This window comes from Elephas maximus, chromosome 14, assembly GCF_024166365.1.
Source record: "Elephas maximus indicus isolate mEleMax1 chromosome 14, mEleMax1 primary haplotype, whole genome shotgun sequence".
Lineage (NCBI taxonomy): Eukaryota > Metazoa > Chordata > Mammalia > Proboscidea > Elephantidae > Elephas > Elephas maximus.
Genome location: NC_064832.1, coordinates 12,829,212 through 12,853,784, shown reverse-complemented (window position 1 = coordinate 12,853,784; position 24,573 = coordinate 12,829,212). Strand labels below are relative to the sequence as shown.

At 34.6% G+C, this 24,573-nt stretch overlaps 1 long non-coding RNA gene and 1 pseudogene across 3 annotated transcripts in view; one reads left to right on the top strand and one right to left on the bottom strand.

Annotated features, from left to right (window-relative positions):
• LOC126058127 (uncharacterized) overlaps positions 1-13,063 on the bottom strand; it is a 44,285-nt gene extending 31,222 nt beyond the window's left edge. For all 3 annotated transcript variants that reach the window (XR_007513098.1, XR_007513099.1, XR_007513101.1), the window contains exons 1-3: positions 12,313-13,063; positions 11,891-11,998; positions 9,102-9,209 (exon numbers count right to left, since the gene is read on the bottom strand). This is a non-coding gene — a long non-coding RNA (uncharacterized LOC126058127). The remainder of the gene's footprint in view (positions 1-9,101; positions 9,210-11,890; positions 11,999-12,312) is intronic.
• Positions 13,064-22,363: 9,300 nt separating this feature from the next.
• LOC126058119 (olfactory receptor 2AK2-like) lies at positions 22,364-23,380 on the top strand (annotated as a pseudogene).
• The last annotated feature ends 1,193 nt before the right edge of the window (positions 23,381-24,573 follow it).

Below are 24,573 nucleotides of genomic sequence, written 5' to 3'. Positions count from 1 at the left end.
ATTCTTCTATATTTTACATTCTACATTTCATAATTTTCTGTATTTTATAATCTGTATTCTATAGTCTTTATTCTACATTTTATATTGTGTATTCTACATTCTACTTTCTATATTCTAAATTCTGTATTAGATGCTCTTGTATAATCTATATTCTGTATTGTATAGTCTACTGTGTATATTCTTCTATAATGTATATTGTATATTCTTCTGTATTCTATATTCTAATTCTAAACATCCCCACATAACCCTGCTCACCTGGAACCATTGATGAGAGTTTCCAGAGAACTCATCTGGGGACCAACAACCCAGATACCCCAAACCCAACCACCCTGCAATCAGCAGAGCACACAGACAGCACCCAACCCCAAAACTAGGAAGATCACCCACTGCACCCACAGCCAGGGTCCAGCTGGACAGACAAACACACCACCTCAACAGAAACACCACCTATATCCTCAACAGCCCCACAAGAGACCCACACTCACACATGCAGTCATTCCTCCACCAACCCTGAGAAAGGTACCGAGAGCATCAAAATGGCAAAATTAGAGACCAGAGCAAAACACAGGCCCAGCCTACTTGGATATATCAAAACAAAACAAAATTTCAGGGTTCAACAAACACACAATAAATAAATAGATATAATAATTTCTTGATGCTTCGGAAACAACAGACAATATCAAATCACAAAAAGAAGCAGGACAGGATGGAGTCAGCAAGTGACCGAAATAAAGAACAAAAAAACTGCCGGGGGTAAGAAACAGCCTGTGAAAACACAGGCAAAACCAAGAAAAATATAGACAAAATCGAGGAAGGCACTGACAAAATGAAAGAAAGCAACAAACAAACAAAAAACCCATTGTTGTCAAGTTGTTTACAACTCATAAAAGCGATAAAGAATGCAGGAAAACAATATAAAAACGAAACAACTAGAAACCATACAAAAACATCAACTAGAAAGCCAAAAGATTAAGAATAAAATTTCAGAAACAGACAACTCAAAAGAAGGATATAGGACCAGAATTGAAGCAAAGGAAGACAGATTAGTGAAATTAAAGAAAAATCCCTTGATACCAATTTGTTTGAGGAAAAATCAGAAAAAAGAATGAAGAAATCCTAATAATTATGTGGGACACTATCAAGAGGAAAAACTTGCATATGATAAGAGATCCAATGGGCGGGGGGTGGAGGTGGAATGCAAAACACAGAGACAATTGTCAAAGTAATCCTGGCAGAAAACTTCGCTATCTATCATCATGAAAGACAAAAAGATACCCATCCAAGAAGCGCAATGAACCCCATACAGGATAGAGCCCAAAGAAAGTCACCAAGACTTATAAACAAATGTGCAAATAAAAAGGACCAAAGACAAACAAAGAATCCTGAGATCAGCTAAGGAAAAATAAAGTCACCTATCTAAAAAGGGGAACCAATAAAACTAATCTCCAACTATGTAGCTAAAACCACGTAGGCAAGAAGACAGTGGGAAGACCTATATAAAAGGTCGAAAGCAAAAAAAAACAAAAAAAACCCAGTCGGCAATTCTATATTCAGTAAAACTGTCTCTCATATACAATGGCAACATTAGAATATTTCCAGATAAGCAGAAATTAAGGGAATTTGTAAAAACCAGACCAAACTTACAAGAAATATTAAAGAGAGTCCTTCGAATAGAGAACCAAAAACATTAAACAATAATCTGATATTTGGACGCAGGACAGACCACCCAGATACCAACCCAAATAAAGAATTTTAAAAATAAAACAAAGCTAAAAGGCTAAAAACAGGGAACCAAAGACATCAATATGTAAACGATGACATCAAAACAAAAAAGAGGGAATAAATGGTGTAGTTATAGAACTTTCATATGGAGAGGAAGCCAAAGCGATATCAATAAATAAAAGACTTTTAAACTTAGGAAGATAACAGTAAATTTCAAGGTAATGACATAGAGGAGGTCTGGTGGTGCATTGGTTAAGTGCTCGGCTGCTAACCAAAATGTCATTGCAGTGAAAGTCTTAACTAAAGAAATCTAGTAAGAGAAAGAAATAAAGGACATCCAAATTGGAAAGAAGAAGCAAAATTTTCCCTATACACAGATGAAATGAACCTATACATAGAAAACTCCAAGGATTCCACAAAAAAACTACTGGAACTAATAGAAGGAGTCAGCAAAGTAGCAGGGTACAATATCATATTAGTTGGATTCCTCTACATCAACAAAGAGAACTTCAAAAAGTAAATCACAAACAGAATGCCATTTATATTAGCCCCCCAAATGATAAAATACTTGGGAATAAATCTAACCAGGGATATAAAAGACCTATACAAAGAAAACTACAAAATGCTACTGCAAGAAACCAAGAGACCTATATAATTGGAAGAAAAAAAAAATGCTCATGGATAGGAAGAGTCAACATCATGAAAATGTCAATACTACCTGAAGTGATCTACAAATATAATGCAAGACCAATCCAAATTGCAACAGCATTCTTTAATGAGATGGAAACACTAATCACCAATCCAATGTGAAAAGGAAAGAGGCCAAAGAAGGCCTCGCACTACTGAATCTTAGAACCTACTATACAGGCATGGCAATCAAAACAGACTGGTATTTGTACAATGACAAACACATAGACCAATGGAACAGAATTTAGAAGACAGATGTAAATCCATTCACCTATGGGCAGCTGATTTTTGACGAAGGGCCAAATTTTGTTAAATTGGGAAAAGACAGTCTCTAACAAATGGCACTGGCAAAACTGAACGTCCATCTGTAGAAAAAATGAATCAGGACCCATACTTCACATCATAAACAAAAACTAACTCAAAATGGATCAAGGACCTAAATGTAAAACCTAAAACAATAAGGATTTCATTTTACTTGTTTCAGCAATCAGCATCCATGGAAGCAGCAGTGGGCAAATCTGCTACAAAAGACCTCCTTAAAGTGTTAAAAAGCAAGGACGTCACCTTGAAGACTAAGGTGCCCCTGACCCAAGCAATGAAAGCTGGATGATGAGTAAGGAAGACTGAAGAAAAATTGGCATCTGTTGGTGAAGAATATTAAATATATCATGATGTGCCAAAATAAGGAACAAATCTGCCTTGGAAGAAGTACAGCCAGAATGCTCCTTAGAAGCAAGGATGGTGAGACTTCATCTCATATACTTTGGGCATGTTGTCAGGAAGGATCAGTCTCTGGAGAAGGACATCATCCTTGGGAAAGAATAGGGTCAGTGAAAAAGAGGAAGGCCCTCAACAAGATGGACTGACATGGTGGCTGCAACAATGGGCCCAAGCATAACAATGATTGTGAGGATGGCACAGGATCGGGCAGTGTTTCCTTTTGTTGTGCATAGGGTGGCTATGAGTCAGAAATGACTCGAGCGCACCTAGAAAAACAACAACAACAATAACAATAAGGAGATAGAAATTATAACAAAGTACCGAATACAAATTAACATTAATCTTTCTCAAACTCTTGCAAAAGAAAATAGTAGGGAACACTTTGTAACTGATTCTATGATGACATAATCGCCCTGACACCAAAGCCAAAAAAACCCACGATATCCCTTATGAATATGAATGCAAATCTTCAACAGAGTACTAACAAACCAAATCCAGCAGCAAAATACTAGCAAACCAAACAGCAGCATATTGAAAAGACTATAAACCACGTCCCAGTGGAACTTATCCCAGAAATGCAAGAGTTGTTAAGCATAAATATCAATTAATTAAGAAAATGAAGGAAAAATGATTTGATTAATGAATGCAGAAACATCATTTGACAAAATCCAAGACGCTTTCATAATAAAATCATTCAACAAACTAGAAATGTAAGGAAACTACATGTATCTGATTAAGGACACTTATGAAATACCCATAGCTATTTTTTTTTTTTTAACATCACACGCATTGGTGAAAGACTACAAGTTTTCCCCTAACATCAGGAACAAGACAAGGATGCCTGATTTCATAACTCTTATTCTACATTTTTTCTGGAAATACTAGACAGAAAAGTTAGGCTAAAATTTTTTTTAAAGGCATTTGAATTTGGAAAGAAGTAAAATTTTTCCTATTCAAGATGACAAGATCTTATACATAGAATATCCTAAGGAATTCTCTCTCTTTCTCTCTCTCTCTCCCTCACATACACACACCCACAAATATACCATACAAATAAAAAACAAAAAGAAACTATTAGATTTAATATACAAATTCAACAGAATGGCAGGATATCAGATCAACACACAAAAATACAGTTCTGGAAAGCCAAACTTGTTATTTATCTGTTTATTTATGTATTTATCCATCTATTTATTGATTTGTTGATATAGCTATCTCTTTATCTACTTATTCATCTATTCATTCATTCATATGTCTGTCTTTCTATATGCCTGTCCATCCATCCATCCATCCATCCATCCATCCATCCATCCATCCATCCATCCATCCATCCATCCATCCATCCATCCATCCATCCATCCATCCATCCATCCATCCATCCATCCATCCATCCATCCATCCATCCATCCATCCATCCATCCATCCATCCATCCATCCATCCATCCATCCATCCATGCATGTGTTCATTCATTTATTTATCTCTCTCTATTTGTTTACTTATTACGCTTTTGAGCTTCACATTTCTTCAACACCAAACTTCAAATTGACCTGGATTTTAAGGGAAAAAAGATGTCAATGACTTCTTAATTATGCCTATGGGAAAAATGGATTCACTTGATTGGTTTTCTTCGTGACACGTTTGCTTTAAATCTACTTTAAATTACTTCTCATTAAGCTTGATCCAAAAAAATTGGATGATCTTTTTTTTTTTTTTTCCTTATTTGTATGAGTTTAAAGAGCTTAAATTTGGAGGAAAAGAGACTTAATGATTCTCTCTTGGTTCACTATTTGGGCCCAAGCACCCATATGTATAGACTCAGTGCTTCTCAGGTGGTGGCAAAAACATTCATTTGCCCTGTGTTGGCTATTAGGTAGGAAGGTTGCCCCTGGCTGGAAGGAGGTCAACCCTCAACAGTGATCATGTCATTGGGAGAGTCTTTGAACCTGAGCAGAGAGAGCAACTATATTTATAGGGTTTATTTAAGTAATTCTCAGTGCAGAGAGTTTGTTCTATTTTTGTTTGTTGAGTTTTTAGTAGAACCATGTAACACAGGGGTGTAGAAAGCTGTTAAAAGGATTTGTGTCTGTGTTTGAGAAAAGCAGTGCAGGCAATGCTTCCATCCCTGAATCTTAGTTTATGTGAAATAATAATCAAAAAAGCAGTAAGAACAGCAGCATCAATAATAATCATCATTAAAGCTGTTTGTTGAGTGTTTGCAGCATGCTGGACAATGTTGTAAGTTGTTTGCATGTGTTAACTAATTTACTTTTTAATAAACAATATTAGTGGTAGATGCTATTACCAGTAACACTTGAAAGTTAATAATTAATATCTGAATCAAGAGAGCAAATACCTTCTTACCTGTCCAGGACCCTTCCAAGATCATATTGATTTTATATTTTCATTTTTGTTTTCTGGTTCTAAAATCAAGTGCCAAAAACTGTACAAGTTTCACATTATTCAAAATTTATAAATGTCACCTTGATATTGTAGGTATATTTCCAGCAGTGAACAAAAGTGAGGCAAGTTTTGACCATTCCTAGGACTCAATTCTTCAGTTAAACTCTGAGATTGGTTTCCAGGATGCTTATGTTTTATCCTATGACTGACTCAATGGTTGTTTGACGACTGGAGTTTCTTTGTAAGGTGTTTTAGAGAATAAGATAAAATATTTCAAATTAAGGAATAATTATGTTATAATTATTATAAATTATAATTTATAAATTATAAAATAACATAATTGAGGAAAAATGAAGATAAGAGCTTACTGATGTGACTTCCATCTCTGTCTGTGTGTGATAGAGTTAACCTATGTATTTTCTCTCTAAACTCTGACCTACATCACCTTTCTTCTTAAGTTATTGCACATTTCTTTTTCCTACTTGAGCACAGCAGCTGTCTTATGTCATCCCATGGAATTAGGTAAGAGAATTGGCTGGTTAAAATCCCACTTCGCTTTAATTTTTCCAGATTAAATGTATCTCATTCAAATAGAACAAATTTAAGTGGGCATCATGCCAAAATCTAAATTCCTGTCTATGAACTTGGAGACATTTAAACCTTAGGGGCTGAAACATTTATATTGGATCTGTGGACTTCCAGAAAGCTGAGTCTCTTACTTCTATGGTCAAGCCAACTTGTTTATTTTGAGAATAAAATTATTGCAGTATTTAACATAATATCTCCTACATTATATAATTCTCAGTATTGCATGCATATTTTGTACAGAAAAAAATCAAAGTAAATATTAGTTGATTACTAATTACGTGGAGTCTAAATCTACACGCATATTTTAAAGGTAAAATAGAGTTAACTGGTTTTTCTTTTTTTAACATTCAGTTAAGATCAGTTATTTGATTTGTTTTTCACTTGAACAAATACATTCTGAGCCTGGACCCTTTGTTCTTTTTTTTTTTCCCCAGGAGTGTAGACACCAGGCCTCATAAAATATCACCTACAATTTCTACAATGTGCTTAATTGTGGGCTAGAGACCCAGTTTCCCCAGAAGGCCTCTGAGAAACAAAATATGAATTCCACCATGATTAGGCAGTCAGCCCATTTCTATCAAGAGGTTGAAAGCCTCATATAAGGATGAGAAAATGAGTTTGAACATTTCTTTTTTTATTAAAATTTTTCATGGTAAATGATTGAAGGCTTATTGTCTGAAGCAAAAAAAAAAAACAAAGGCAATCTTGCATACTCGTAGTGTGATAACGGTTCCTGAAATGTGTTTCAGATTAGAGGTTTCTACAGTTTTGGATTCCTTTTCAAATCTATTTCTCTGCCACCCCGTAGAGGTGCCAAATAAAGTAGCTTAATTATTCATAATATATGCAGTTTGTCTCTGTGACTCTTTGATATATATAACCAACAAACAATATAATTTAACTTAAAACTTTGTGAAAGGCGGACTTGCTGTGAGTATGTAACACTATCCCCAAGTGGGGTGACAGGGAAATCTATTTAATTTTGCAGACCCCTTCCCCAGCTTCTTACCTAATGTTTTATTTCAAATAAAATTTCCTGGGAAAATGAAACATATCTCTATATGAGACACTATATATCTCAACTGAAATAAGTTTTAAAATTAATTACTTTATATCTGGAAAAGAATGTGGATGTCTACACATCTAATGAAGAAGAATGTGCTTTTCAATGCAGTAGCTTGTTCTTCAGTTTTAAAAACATGACCCGCTGAACGTGAGCAGTCTCCTTCATAACAACAACCATTCAAATCTCAAATAGCTGTTTTAGGCCACTAATTACTCTGAATTTAACCTAAAATATTACAATACCTTGGAGACTTTACTACAATTCATATCAAAAAGATCAATATACAACTAATCTCAGGGACACTATTTAAAGGAATGTGTTTTATTTGATAAATTATGTAGAGTGGATTGTATTTTTTTTTTTTTTGCACATTCATTTCCTCGATTTGCTTGATATCTGGGCTGCCCAAATTATTCAGATTACATTTGAACGATTTCTGCAAAAATGAGTATCAAGGTAAGTTATGTGAGATTGATTTGACCATACATTGAATTGAAATTTTCTTGGGGTGGCAATCACAAAGGAGCAAGGTGAGAGACATTTCTTGGTAAGGTGAGATAAGGGTTAGGGTTTGAAGGTCCAATGCAACCCCTACTGGGCAGCAAGGCCCTGCAGCTATCACTCATAGTCTTGATTGGGGTAGTAAAAACATTTCTTTCTTATTTTTGCCTTACCACTTTGCATTATGCTTAGGACATAGTCATGTTCAGGAATATTATTAGAAAGGTGAAAGGTTGTAAACTATGTAAAGTATTTCAAGCAATACAAACACCTGTTGAGAAACTTATGCAGTGGTATTAAAATATTTTGTAAATTGTTTTATTTTTATTTAAATATATATGCTTATATGCATATGTATATATGTGTGTATATAATGTGTAACTGTCTAGTTTTCATAACCGATTTTGAATACATGCAGATTATCTCAACAAGTTGATGTTTTTAGTTCCTTTCTCCATTTTCATCATGTGCCCTTCATTTCAAATTTCTCCTGTATGTTTAGTGTATTTCTATAAATTACACAAGAAAAATTCCTAATATGAATCTGTTAGTTAAAAAAAAAAAGCGGTTTCCATCAAGTCTATTCTGACTCAAAGCCACCCTGTAGGACAGAGCAGAACTGCCCAGTATGGTTTCCAAGGAGCCGCTGGTGGAATCGAGCTGCAAACCTTTTGGTAAGCAGCCCTAACTCAACGACTGCGACAGGTATGAAAATGATCAAAGGTCGTGAGAGATGATTAGCAAGTTTTGAAAAGATCTACCGTGTTTTACCAAAACTATGCTACTGCATATCTGATAACGTTGCTCACAACATTTTTGGCCTAATAATTTAATAAAGTTGTTTTGTTTAACTAGGTTTTAATATTTTTGGATTATTTCTTTATTTTAAGCCTTCTATTTCATTTTCGATGTATCACTTATTTGTATATTTTTTTCTTCTTAGTCGGCTCTTTTCATTTTTATTATTAATTTTTGGTAAATTGGATTTTATTTGTGATATTAAAATTTTTTATTTGTTCTAAGAATTCAATTTGGGTTCTTGTTTAGATTTATAATTCTTTACATGAAATTTTAGGGGGTAAAAACTACAAAATCAAAATAACGACCCCCACCTGGTGAAATGAGCATTCCAATAGATTGGAAATTGTTGCCAGTGTTCCCGTTTTCTTTTTTTTAAATAAATTTTTCCTTCCATATATATGTTTACATTACTTTGTCATTCAAAAATTTATACACAATTTTTTTCATGGCATTGGCTGCAATCCCTATTGTGTCAGCACTCTCCCCCTTTCCACCTCACATTCCCACATTCCATTTGTCCAGTTTTCCTGTCCCTTCCTGCCTTCTCTTCTCTGTTTTTTGGCAGGTGTAGCCCATTTGATGTCATATACTGTTCGTTTTATAGGCCTGTCTTACTTTGGCTGAAAGGTAAACTTCAGGAGTGGCTTCAGTTCTGAGTTAGAAGGATCTCCAGGGGCCATAGTCTCCAGGGTTCTGCTCTGACTGGGATTACAACAGAAAGTCCTGGACAGAGTGGGAGAAAATGTAGAACAGACGATCAAATTCACAAAAAGAACAGACTTCCCTACATATTTTATTGAAGGAGCCCTGGCTGTACAATTGTTAAGCACTGGGTTTTAACCCAAAGGTCAGGGGTTGGAACCTACCAGGAACTTCAAGGAAGAAAGATGTGGCAGTCTGTTTCCATAAAGATTAGCCCACTGCCATCCAGTAGATTCCAACTCATAGTGACCCTATAGGACAAAGTAGGTTTCAAAGGCAGTAAATCTTTACAGGAGCAGACTGCCACATCTTTCTCCCTCAAAGCACCTGGTAGGATCACACCACCAACTCTTCTGTTATCAGCCAAACACATAACCACAGCACAAACAGGGCTCCTTCTGTACTGATTGTAGCTTTAGAAATCCTATGGTGCAGTTCTGTTCTGCCCGGGGGTCACTATGAATTGGAATTGACTCCAAGGCAATGGGCAGAGTATATAATTTATTGATGATATATAGTCATATAGTAATTACATAACTTCTATAAACCCACTGCCATGGAGTCAATTGCAACTCATAGTGACCTTATAGGACAGAGTAGAACTGCCCCACAGGGTTTCCAAGGCTGTAAATCTTTACAGGAGCAGACTGGCACATCTTTCTCCTCCTGTTCAGCAGCTGGTGGGTTCCAACTACCGCCTGCCTTTCAGTTACCAGCTCAGTGCTAAAATCACTACACCAGAATCAAGACTCCTTATAACTTCTACAGCTATTGTATTCTTACTTTCCTGTTTTTCTATCACGCCCAATTATCATGCTATTTTATCACGTTTATATCCATAAAATTTTACATGTTGTATTTCCTCCTCTTCATTCTCTTATCGACATTTTTTTTTTTTTTAACTTGATCATTTTCTTTCAGATTTTTATTAAAAAATTACTTCATGGTCTGAAATATATAACCTATCTTGAAATTTAGATTGTATTTACATCAATTGGTTTACAGTGAACTAGCTTGCAATGACATTTATTTTGTCCTTTCAGTTACGTGTGTTTGCATTTGATATTTTTAAAACATAAACCGTTTTTTCGATAACCATATTTAAATAATATTTTATTGTCATTGAGTATTGTTATTACTAAGGTAAAAAATTTTAAGAATATTAAAAATATAATGTATTAGAATGTTGCTAATTGTAAATTATAATTTATACAATTTATCGAACACTTTTAGCAAGTTAAGTGTTTTTCATTTATTAGGTTTTCAAAAACAGTAAAGCTTTTAAATAGAAATTTTTTTTTTCTTTTTTGGGTTGTTATTTTTATTTGTCATATTCTATTTCATGGGTTAGAACATTCAAAAAAATCATAATGTTGTTAGAATAAGTCTTTGTTTTTTTCTGAATTATACAAACATCCATCATTATTTTATATCACTGTGTTTGCTGTTTTAGAGAAAAGCACTGTTCTTTGAGAAAGGCCTATAGTGAAGAATGACGGTTCAATAGGATCAAAGCTTCTTAGAATATATGAAATGTGTGTAGTATCTTTCCTATATAACTTAGTGATATGATTATTTATAGTCAAATGCGCCTCAGTTTATACCAACTTGGCTGACTATAGATAATGTTAAAAACAAAATTTCTACAAGATTAGATTTGTATATGAACCCATAAGTTTAACTTGCAATTTATGAATGGGAAGTTTCAGACAAGAGCTTTCTAATTCATGAATAGCAACTACAGGTTATGAGTTCTCATACAAATTTAATTTTGTAAAAATTTTGTTTTTAACAGTTCTGGTGATGGGGATGGGATTAATGGAACGTTTTGAACTAGGTTAAGCTCAGCAGGCAAGTCTTAATTGGTTAACTCACATTTTGGCTTCTGGGAAGGTCAGGCATTTGTAGGAACTAGACTTAGGTTTGGTTTGCTGATGTGGGGCTTAGCATAAGTGACTGCACCTTGGACCAAGTATAGTCAGGTCAACAATAAATATAACTTTATGACAGATCATTGAATTCTATATGCTAGAATTGTATTTATATTTGCATGTATGTATAATCAACAGTTGGTATTGTCAATTAATTTTCTTATTTGTCACACTTTATATTAAAGCTGACAGTTTTTACTGAAAATAATTTTAATTTCTCAACTTTGTTGAGCAATATTTGTAATAACAATTATCTAAAACTTGCAAATTTTAGTGGGGCATCAATACCTTTTGACTCCATATCTCAATTGAGGAGCAAGTAATAACATTTTACTAACTGACATTTCGTCCAAGTGCGGTTTAAATGTAAATTTCCCCTATTAATATAAAAGGACCAAGTCAAATTCAAAATGCCATTCTTGACATGTTCCTTGAGTTAAACTTAGATTAATAATTGCTAACGTAACATTTTAATGTTTCTTTCTCCAGCCCTTCTTAAAGGTCTTGCATATTTGTTTTTTGCCTGGGCAACAAATTTCCACATACAATTACAGATATTATAGAAATAACCACCAATTCATTTATAAGAGTTCTAGTATTCCTGACATACAAATGGTAACATAACATTTATTACAACCTATAGCCAATATAATTTCAAAATTGAGAAATGGAGAAAGAAATTCTTTTTGTAAGAATATTATACCATATTTGAACATCACTGTCATGTTTAATTATTTAAATGAATGGAGTGAAAGATTTTTTTTCTCATACCAAGTAAGCACATCTCCAATCTCTCATCTTGAAGATATTTAAAAGGGGAGAAAAGACTCATGTTGGCAAATCATCTAAATGTATATTTCCAGATAATATTTTTTTGTTCTGTAAGAAATAAAAAAAAAAAAAATGATAATTTTTTTTTTTTTTCAAATTGGCCATTGCTCAACAGACACAGATTCAGTGTATAGAAAGGGGGAGAAATAGTCACCTAAAGTGATTCAAGGAAATTCTACTGCATTTAATAATCATTTTGTTTTCTTCTGAAGGACATTCAATGTTGTTTACATTGAATTTTCAGATATTGTCTGCTTTATTTTTATCTAAGCCATGAAGACAGAAAATCAAACTTTTGGAGCAGAATTTATACTTCTTGGCTTTTTCCAATATGGCCAAATGAACACCGTCCTCTTTGTTACCATTGCGGGCCTCTTCTCAGTGACTTTGATGGGGAATATCATACTGATCCACCTCATCCGACTGGACACTCTGCTCCACACTCCCTTGTACTTCCTCCTCAGTCAGCTCTCCTTCATTGACACGATGTACATCTCCACCGCGGTACCCAAAATGGCGACAAACTTCCTGTCAAATGATAAGACTATTACTTCTTTAGACTGTAAGATTCAAACCTTTGTGGTTTTGACCCTTGGTGGAACTGAAGCTCTTCTTCTTGGTTTCATGTCTTATGATAGATATGTAGCGATCTGTCACCCTTCACATTATCCTGTGCTCATAAGCAAGACGATCTGTTTGTCCCTGGTCACATGTGCATGGGCCAGTAGTTCTATCAATGCTTTAATACATACATTGCATGTATTTCAACTTCCATTCTGTACATCTCGGATCATTAACCACTTTTTCTGTGAAGTTCCATCTCTAATGCCTTTGGTGTGCCAGGACACCTCCCAGTATGAGTATACTGTCCTCTTTAGTGTCCTTATCGTTCTGCCACTACCATTCATGGCCATTCTGGCTTCCTATGCCTGGGTGCTTATTGTGGTGTACCAGATGAACTCAGGTAAAGGGCAGACAAAAGCCATCTCCACGTGTTCCTCTCACCTGATTGTGGCAAGCCTATTCTATGGGACTGCTCTCTCCACCTATACAAGGCCACATTCCTTGATTACCCTGAGGAAGATAAAGTGGTGGCGGTATTTTACAGTATCATTACACCTCTTCTGAACCCATTTATTTACAGTCTGAGGAATAAGGAGGTCATGGGGGCTACGAAAAGAGTTTTGGGAAAATAGATATTTGTACAGAAAATATGACTTTAGGAACCCTTTATAGTTTGAGACTGAACAACATGATTTGATTAGCCTACTGTCTAGAGAGATGTAAGCTCAAAGAAATGTTTACAAAATAAATAATTAGACAAATGCCTTCATTTCTCCTCTTTTCAGAAATAACTAAATCATTACTATTGGAGCTGGATTGATTTACAATGTATAAGCAAGAGAATGGTTGCCATTATCTAAGTTGTTTATCTTCTAAAGCAGTAGATTTAGGACCCATAAACACAATACTCCTATGTCACAGCAAATATTTTTTCTTCTTTAATTTGCTGAAATAAAATGCATAGAAAATATAATTTATTTCAAAATGCATAACATCTGGATAATATATATGATGACCAAACTGTAGTATAGAGCAGATTTCATATATCCACTCATTCTTTCATTCATTGAACAAAAGTTTTAATGCTTTAACTTTGTATGTGACGCAATTATAGGCACTGGTGATATGAGATTGAGCAATATAAAACTGACATAAATGTCTGCTCTCTTAAAGTTTACATTTCATTGTGAGGAGAAAGACAATATATAAAATTAATGCATAAATTGTACAGTATATCAAAAAGTATTAATTGCCATGAAGAAAAACTAAGTGGAAAATTGGAATAGGGAAACTAAAAGATGTTTGCAATTATAAGTAAAATAGAGAAGGGAGAAACAAGGATGTGACAATTTGTCAGACTAAAAGGAGTTAAGGAAGAGAATCAAGTGGACATCTGAGGAAGAGTGTTCTGGGAAGAGCAAAGAGCAAGTGAGAACTTCCTGTGATGGGAACATGCCCTGCATAGTCAGAAAAGATCAAGGAGTAAATTGGTGAGACTTAGGCAATAGGTAGATTTAATGGGGCCAGAACATGTAGTATAAATTAGATCAGTATGAGGATTCTGGATTTTAACCCAAAATGCTGGGCAACCATTGCTGAGTTGTGAGTATAGAATTGATGTGAACACAAGGAGGCCATTGCAGTAGCCCAGGTGTGACAAAATATGGCCTTGGATTGAAGTGATATTAGTGCAGGAGCAAAAGCTGGCCAGATTCAGGAGACTGGGAGAAAGCAGATATTTAAGTTTTGTGGACACATTGGGATATGAAACGCTTCAGAATTGGGCTAAGACTTGGACTAAATAATTGGAAGTATGGAGTTGTCATCATTATAGTTTGGGGGAAGCCACAGGTGGAGCGTTTTCATCATTCAGCATCTCTTGTGCTACTTTGACGTTGACCTCTTGGCCCCACAAACACAGTCATTATTCTGACTTCTATCACCATTGAATAGAAGCTCTTATTTCTCATCACCATTGGGTAGAAACTTTGGCATCAGAAAAAAAAAAAAGTTCTCTTTGATATCTGGCTTCTTTTAGTCAACATATTTAAAAGATTTAACCATATTTTTGTGTGTCTCTGTAACTCCATCGTTTATATTACAAAGCTACATTCCATTATATGGCTCCTGAGCAATTGTTTCCGTTCTGATGCAGGAAATGTTTGGCTATCATGAATAAAACTGCCATAAAACATCCTGTACAAAGGCTTTTTGAGACCATATTAACTGAATTATCTTGTATATACATCAAAGATTGAAATTGCTTGGTCATATTTTAAGTACATGTATAGCTATGAATGTGTTATTGCAATGTGGGTTTAATCATTTGTATTCCATTCAGCAATACAAGAGAAATTCTTAGAGTCTAAGATTGTTGATAATAAATAATGCAGTGACTTGCTAAACTACCTGGCACTAAATATAAAATTGGATATAAGCCATGACGATAAAATCCAACCAGTGCTCAAACAGTGCATGAATAATGGTATTGGAAGAAAGTATACATTTTCTGTGAAGTATTTAAGATAATCACTGACATGATTGTTTTTAATCCATTGTCAATAATTTTAATAATTATGGTTTGTAATTCACAATGTTCAGTTTTCCACAACAGCAACAACAAAATATTGGGCATGCAAATAAACAGGAGCACATGGCTCATTCACAGGAAAAAATAAATAAATTTGAAACAATCCCTGAGTCAACTCAGATACTGGAATTACTAGAGAAATAATATAAGTAAAAAAAAAATATTTTCAAGGTGCTAATGGATACCATGCACAAAGGACTAAAGGTAACCAGTGAAATAATGTCTTAACAAATAGAGACTGCCAGTAAGGAGATAGAAATTATAAAAAGATACCAGATAGAAATTAACAATAATCTTTCTCAAACTCTTCCAAAAAATAGAAGGCAACTCATTCTAGAATGACATTATCACCCTGATACCAAAGCAAAAAAAAAAAAAAAAAAAAAAACACAATATACCTTATGAATATGGAAGCAAATCTTCTATAAAATACTAACAAACCAAATTCAGCAGCAAATTGCAACAAAATACTAGCAAACCAAATATGGCAGCATATTGGAGGGACTATACACCATGACCCAGTGAAACTTATCCCACAAATGCAGGAGTGGTTAAACATAAATATCAATTAATTAAGAAAATGAACAAAAATGATTATATTAATTGATGCAGAAAAATCATTTGACACACTCCAGTACCCTTTCATAATAAAATCACCCAACAAACTAGAAATGTAAGGAAACTGCTTGTGTCTGATTAAGGACAGTTATGAAATGCCCACGGCTCACATCACTCACATTGGTGAAAAACTAAAAGTTTTTCCGTAACATCAGGAACAAAACAAGGATGCTTGACTTCACAACTCTTATTCCATATTATTACATAAATACCAGCCAGAAAAGTTAGGAAAAAAAAAAATAGGAAATGGCATTCAAATTTGAAAAGAAGGAAATTTGTTCCTATTCAAATGACATGATCTTATATACAGAATATCCTAAGAAATACTCTGAGCTCAAGCATAACAATGATTGCGAGGATGGCACAGGACGGAGGAGTGTTTCCTTCTGTTGTACACAGGAGTCGCTGTGAGTCAGAACAAACTTGACATCACCTAACAACAACAACAAAGAATACACACACACACACACAACAAACCAACAGAAACAAAAATAAACTATTAGATTTAATATACAAATCCAACAAAATTCTAGGATGTCAGATGAACACAAGAAAATCAGGTTTTGACTAGAGCTCTGGAGAACCAAACTTAATATCTCTGCTTATTTGTTTATTCATTCATTCATTTATCTCTCTCTGTTTATTTATCGATTACTCGCTTATACTTCAGATTTCTTCAATATCAAACTTTAAGTCTTTGAACCTTATCAGAGAGAGTGACTGTATGTACAGGGCTTATTTTAAGTAATTCTCCCTGTAGATTGTTCTAGTTTTGTTTCTTTTTCTCTTGAAACTTTAGTAGAACCATGTCACACTGGGATGGGGAAAGCTTTTAGAAGGATTTGTATCCACATTTGAGCAAAGCAGTGGAGGAGATGCTTCCATCCTTGAATCTATCTTAGTTTATGTAAAATAATAATCCAAAAAGGCAGTAAAAACAGCATCATCATTAATAATCATCATTAAGCTAATATTTATTAAGGGCTTGCAGCATGCTGGACAACATTGTAAGTTGTTTGCATGTTAACTAATTTAATTTTTAATAAACAATATTAGCTGTAGATGCTATTATTAGAGTAGATAATCTATGAATCAAGAGAGCAAGTAATACATTCCTGCTTCTGCAATTCAGACAGAGTGAGTCACCCCCATCCTACCTTCCACCATCACTCTCCACTTTTACTCCCTGATTTAACATATGGGCCCCTGAGAGATATTTCTCTTTTTATGCCACAGGAAGAGTTCTAGGTTTTCATGTTCTCATACCCATCCAAAGTAGCTGACAACTGTCTGTGTATAATACACAAATATTTTTCTCACGCAATATCAGGTGATAATAATAATAAAACAATAACAACAAGCACCACTTAAAGGTATCAAACCTAAGTGGTAGGTTTTCATTGAAACATAAGAAACTTGAACTGCAGATCCTCTCACCTGTGCAGGCCTCTTCCAAAGTCGTATCAATTTTATATTTGTATTTTCACTCTCTTGTTCTTAAAGAAAATGCCAGAAAATGTATAAGTTTCACAGTATTCAAAACTTACAAATATCACTTCATTATTCTAGAAATCCTTCCACAAGTGACTGAATGTGAGGCAAATGTTGACTATTCATAGGACTCAATCGTTCAGTAAAAATCTGAGATTAGGGTTCCAAAACACCTGTGTTTCATCCTAAAACTGACTCAGTGATTGTTTGGCCCCTGAAGTTTTCTCTGTAAGGTGATTTAGAGAATAATGAGACAAAATATTTCAAATTAAGGAATAATCATTATAAATTATAATTTATGAATTATAAAATAACATATATATCATAATTGGAGAAAAATGAAGATAAGATCTTACAATGTGACTTACATCTCTGTCTGTACATGAGAGAATAAACCTGTGTATTTTCTTCCCAAAATCTAACCCACATCGAGTTTCTTCTTAAGTTATTGCACTTTTCTTTTCCCGTTCTTGAGCACAGCAGCTATTTCATGTCATCCCATAGAATCAGGTAAGGGAATTGACTGGGCAAAATTTCAGCTCACTTCAATTTTTCCAGATTAAATACATCTCATCGAAATAGAACAACATTATTGAGCACCATGCCAAAAGCTAAATTCTACTCTACACGTGGGCACTTTAACCCTTAGGGATCACAGCATTTGTATTTGATCTGTGGACTTTCAGAAATCGGAGTCCCTTACTTCCATGGCCAAGCCAACCTTCCTATTTTGGGAATAAAATTATTGCAAAATTTAGCACATTAATAATATCACCTATATTAGATAACTCCTCAGTATTTCATGCATATTTTGTATAGAAAAAAAATCAAAGTATATATTAGCTGATTACTAACTATACGGAGTCAAAATCTACGTACATATTTTAAAGGTAAAATAGTTAACTTTTTAAAAAAATTTTTTAAAGCAATCAGATAATATCAATTATTAGATTATTTTTTCACTTGAACAAATATATTTTGAGGCTTGACCCTTTGTTCATTTCCCTCCCGCCCCCAGGAATGCAGACACCAGGACTAATAAAATATCACTTGTAATTTGTACAATGTGCTTAATCACGGACTAGAGGTCTAGTTTTCCCAGAAGGTCTCTGAGAAACAAAATATGAATTCCACCCTGATCAGGCAGCCAGCCTGTGTCCACCGAGAGGTTTAAAGTCTTATATAAGGACGAGAAAATGAGTTTGAACATTTGATTCTTTTTTCACTAAATTTTTTCATGGTAAATGATTGAAGACTTATTTGCTGAGGCAAAAAAAAAAAAAAAAAGCAATCCTGCGAGTTCATAGAATGGTAACACTTCCTAAAATGTGTTTCAAATTAGAGATTTCACAGTTTTGGATTTCTTTGCGAATTTATTTTTCTGCCACCCTGTACAAGTGTCAAGTAGCTTGATTTTCCTAATATATGCAGTTTTGTCTGTGACTTTTTAATATATGTGACAAACAAATAACATAATTTAACTTAAAAATTTTTGAAAGACAGACTTGCTGTGCCTCTCTAATACTGTGCCCAAGTGGGGTGACAGGAAAATCGTCTATGTAATTTTGCAGATCCATTTCCCAACTCCCTGTTTAATGATTTATTTCAAAAAATCTTCTAGGAGATTGAAACATTATCTCTATAAAAGACAATATATCTCAATTAAAAATTTTTTCAACTATTTTTATATATGTAAAATAATCTATATGTCTAAATACCTAATGAAAAAGAATATGCTTTTCAACACAGTGGCTTGTTTTTCAGTTTTAAAAACGTGGTCTGCTGGAGGTAAAGCAGTCTTATTCATAATAACAACCATTCAGATTTCAAATAGCTCTTTTGGGCCATTAATTACTCTGAATTTAACCCAAAATATTATAATACCTTGAATACTTCGCTACAATTCGTGTCAAAAAGATCAATATATGACTAATCTCAGGGACAATATTTAAAGGAATGTGTTTTATTTGATAAATTATGTAGAGTGAATAGTATTTTTCTTGGATGCCCATTTCCTTTGATTTGGGCGATTTCTGGGCTGGCTAGATTATCCACATTACATTTGGATGATTACTGCAAAACTTGAATATCCAGATATGTTATCTGAGATTAATTTGGCCATATATTGATTTTAAATTTTCTTAGGACAGCAATCACAAAAGAGCAAGGTGAGAGACGTGTCTTTGTAAAGCGAGAAAAGGGTAGGGTTTGAAGGTCCAATGCAACCCCTACTGGGCAGCATGGTCCTGGAGGCATCACTTGTAGTCTTGACTGGGGTAGAAAAAAATGTTTCTTATTTTTGCCTTGCCACTTTGTATTATGCTCAAGGCATAGTCATATTCAACAATATTACTGGAATGGTGAAAGGCTGTAAACTGTTTCAAGCAACACAAATTCGTGGTGAGAGTCTTTGCAGTTGAATTAAAATATTTTGTAAATTGTTTTATTTCAAGTGAAATATATATGCATACATGCATATGCATATATTTTTCTATATATAATGTGTAACTGTCTAGTTTTCATAACTGATTTTGAATACATGCACATTATCTCACCAAGCTGATTTTTTTAGTTCCCTTATCTGTTTTTATCATGTACTCATCATTCTAAAATGCTTCCGTAAAGCATATTACATTTATTATACTTCTACAAATTATTTACACAATGAAAATTCCTAATATGATATTGTTAGTTAAAAAAAAACAAAGTATGCCTCAGTTTATACGAACTTGGTTGACTATAGATAATGTAAAAAATAAAATTTCTACTAGAGTAAATTTGCATATGAATTTATAAGCTTTATTTGCAATTCATGAATAGGAAGTTTCAGACAATAGTTTCCCAATTCATGAATAGCAGATATAGTTTATGAGCTCATATACTAACTTGTTCATTCACATTTAGGCTTCTGAGGTCAGGCATTTACAGAACAAAGACTTACATTTTGGTTTGCTCATGTGACTGCATCTTGGACCAAGTATAGTCAAGTTAACAGTAAATATAACTGATGATGAGTCCTTGAATTTTTTTTTTAATTAACTTTTATTGAGCTTCAAGTGAACGTTTACAAATCAAGTCAGTCTGTCACATATAAGTTTATGTACATCTTACTCTGTACTCCCACTTGCTCTCCCCCTAATGAGTCAGCCCTTCCAGTCTCTCCTTTCTGACAATTTTGCCAGCTTCCAACTCTCTCTATCCTCCCGTTCCCCCTCCAGACAGGAGATGCCTACACAGTCTCAAGTGTCCACCTGATATAATTAGCTCACTCTTCATCAGCATCTCTCTCCTACCCACTGTCCAGTCCCTTTCATGTCTGATGAGTTGTCTTCGGGGATGGTTCCTGTCCTGTGCCAACAGAAGGTTTGGGGACCATGACCGCCGGGATTCCTCTAGTCTCAGTCAGACCATTAAGTATGGTCTTTTTAGAGTCATTGAATTTTATATGCCAGAATTGTATTAGTATTTGCACGTGTATAATCAACAATTGTTATTGTCAGTTAATTTTGTGCTTTGCTGCTAACCACAGGGTTGGCAGTTCGAGTCTACCAGCCACTCCTTGGAAACCCTATGGAGCAATTTTACTCTGTCCTATAGGGTCTTTGTGAATCGGAATCAACTCAACAACAAGGGGTTTTATATTAAAGTTGGCTAGTTTTTAATTGAAAATATTTTCTATTTCTTAACGTTGTTCTGCAATAAGAATTATCCAAAACTTTTGAATTTTAAAAAAGCCATCAGTAGTCTTTTGATTTCATATCCCAATTGAGGAGCAAGTGATAAACTTTTACTAATTGCCACTTCTTCCAAGTGCAGTTTAAAAGTAAATTTCCCCAATTAATATAACAAGACTAAGTAAAATTAAAAATGCCATTCTTGACATGCTTCTTGAGTTAAATTTAGATGAATAATTGTTAACTTATATTTTAATGATTCATTCTCCAACCATCCCTTAGGTCTGGCATATAGATAGATAGACAGACAGATAGATAGATACATGATAGATGGTGATGATGACAGGTAGATAGACAGATGATAGATAGATAGATAGATGATAGATAGATGATAGACAGATAGATAGACAGATAGATGATAGATAGATAGATGATAGATAGATAGATGATAGATAGATAGATGATAGATAGATAGATAGATAGATGATAGATAGATAGATAGATAGATAGATAGATAGATAGATAGATAGATAGATAGATAGATAGATAGATAGATAGATAGATAGATAGATAGATAGATGAAAGAAAGACAGATAGATGATAGACAGACAGACAGGTAGGTAGATAGATAGATGACAGATAGATAGGTAGGTAGGTAGGTAGGTGGGTAGGTAGGTGGGTAGACAGGTAGGTAGATAGGTAGGTAGATGATAGGTAGGTAGGTAGATAGGTAGGTAGGTAGATCGATCGATTTTTTTTTTTTGGAGGGCTTTGTCAATGAATTCCTATTTACACTTACAGATGTTATCTACATAACCACCAATTCATTTAGAAGAGCTAAAATATTCCTGACCCACAAATGTTAATATAATTTTATTACAATGTATAGCCAATACAAATTCAAAATTGAAAAATGGAGTCAAGAAGTTTTTTTAAAGAATATTATACCAAGTTTAACCAACAGTGCAATTCTAAACTATATATATGAAGGAATTGAGTGAAAGATTTTTCACAACATGTGAACATGTCTCTAGTCTATCATCATGAAGATATTTACAAGGGGAGTAATAACTCACGTTGGCAAATCATCTAAATGTTTTATCCCCATATTATATTTTTATTCTGTGATCAATTTTAAAGAAACCTTATTTTTATTTTATTTTTCAAAATGCCCATTGCTCAATAGACACAGATTCAGTGCATAAAAACCCAAAACCAAACTCATTGCTGTTGAATTGATTCTGACTCATAGTACCCTACAGGACAGGGAAGAACTGCCCCATAGAGTTTCCACGGAGTGCCTGGAGGATTCAAACTGCTGACCTTTTGGTTAGCAGCCATAGCACTTAACTACTACACTACCAGGGTTTCCTATATAAAAATAGGGAGAGACATAGTCATCTAAGCTGATTAAAGGGAATCCTACTGCATTTAATAATCATTTTGTTTTCTCTCAAAGGTCAATCAATGTTGTTAATGGAATTTTCAGATATGGTCTGCTTTGTTTTGATTTAAGCCATGAGGACAGAAAATCAAACTTTTGGAGCAGAGTTTATACTTCTTGGCCTTTTCCAATATGGCCAAATGAACAAGATACTCTTTGTTGCCATTACTGTCATCTTCTCAGTGGCTTTGATGGGAAATATCATACTGATCCACCTCATCCGATTGGACACTCTGCTCCACACTCCCATGTACTTCCTCCTTAGTCAGCTCTCCTTCATTGACATGGTGTACATCTCCACCACGGTACCCAAGATGGCGACAAACTTCCTGTCAAATAGTAAGACCGTTACTTTTTTCGGTTGTGAGATTCAAACCTTTCTGTTTTTGACTCTTGGTGGAACTGAAGCTCTTCTTGGTTTCATGTCTTATGATAGACATGTAGCGATCTGTCACCCTTCACATTATCCTGTGCTCATGAGCAAGACGATCTGTTTGTCCATGGTCACATGTGCATGGGCCAGTAGTTCTATCAATGCTTTAATACATACACTGTATGTATTTCAACTTCCATTCTGTACATCTCGGATCATTAACCACTTTTTCTGTGAAGTTCCATCTCTAATGCCTTAGGTGTGTCAGGACACCACCCAGTATGAGTATACTGTCCTCTTTAGTGGCCTTGTCATTCTGTTACTACCATTCATGGCCATTCTGGCTTCCTATGCCCAGGTGCTTATTGTGGTGTACCAGATGAGCTCAGGTAAAGGGCAGACAAAAGCCATCTCCACGTGTTCCTCTCATCTGATTGTGGCAAGCCTATTCTACGGGACTACTCTCTCCACCTATACGAGGCCACATTCCTTGATTACCCTGAGGAAGATAAAGTGGTGGCGGTGTTTTACAGTATCATTACACCTCTTCTGAACCCATTTATCTGCAGTCTGAGGAATAAGGAGGTCATGGGGGCCATGAGAAGAGTGCTGGGAAAATAGACATTTGTACAGAAAATATGACTTTAGGAACCCTTTATAGTTTGAGACTGAACAACATGATTTGATTAGCCTACTGTCTAGAGAGATGTAAGCTCAAAGAAATGTTTACAAAATAAATAAATGTAACAATGCCTTGGTTTCTACACTTCTCAGAAATAACTAAAGCTTTGTTATTGGAAGTGGGTGGATTTGCCGTGTAAAAGCAAGAGAATGGTTGCCATTTTCAACTTTATCTTCTAAAGCAATAGATTTAATCCCTGTCAACACAATGCTCCCATGTCATAACAAATTTTTAGTACCTTTTTAATATTCTGAAATAAAATGCACATGAAATATAATTTACCATATAATACATAATATCAGGAAAATACATATGATGACCAAACTATAATATAGAGCAAAATGCATACATCCACTTATTTATTTATTTATTCATTCATTGAACAAGGGCTTTAATGCTTTAACTCTGTATGTGACACTGTTATAGGCACTGGTGAAATGGGATTAAACAAGAAAAAACTGACATAAGTCTCTGCTCTCATGAAGTTTACATTTTATCGTGGGGAGAAAGACAGTATATAAAATTAACTGGTAAAGCGACCTTATATGAGTCGGAATCAACTCGACAGCACTGGGTTTGGGTAAATTTCAGAGTATACCAAAAAGTATTAACCACCATGAAGAAGAACTAAGTGGAAAATTGGAATCAGGAAAACAGAGGATATTTGCAATATTAAGTCAAATAGTCAGAGAAGGGAGAATCAAGAATATGACTTTTGTTAAAAACTAAAAGGAGTCGAGGAAGAGAGACAAGTGGATATCTGTGGATAAATGTTCTGGGAAGAGCAAAGAACAAGTGAGAACTCCCTGAGGTGGGGACATGCCCAGCGTAGTCACAAAAGATCAAGGAGTAAATTGGTGAGACACAGGAAATAGGTATATGTTTTGGGGCCGGGTCTTACAGTGTAAATTAGATCAACGTGAGGATTGTGGCTTTGAACCTAAAACAATGGGCTACCATTGCAGAGTTGTGGTAGAGAACTGATGTGGGCAGGAGAAAGCCATTGCAGTAGTCCAGCTGTGACAAGATATTACCTTGGATCAAGGTGATATTAGTGGAGGAGCAAAAACTGGCCAGATTCAGGAGACTGGGAGAAAGCAGACATTTGAGTTTTGTGGACACATGGAATGTGAAATTCTATGAAATAAGAAGCTTTCAGAATTGGGCTAAAACTTGAAATAAACAAC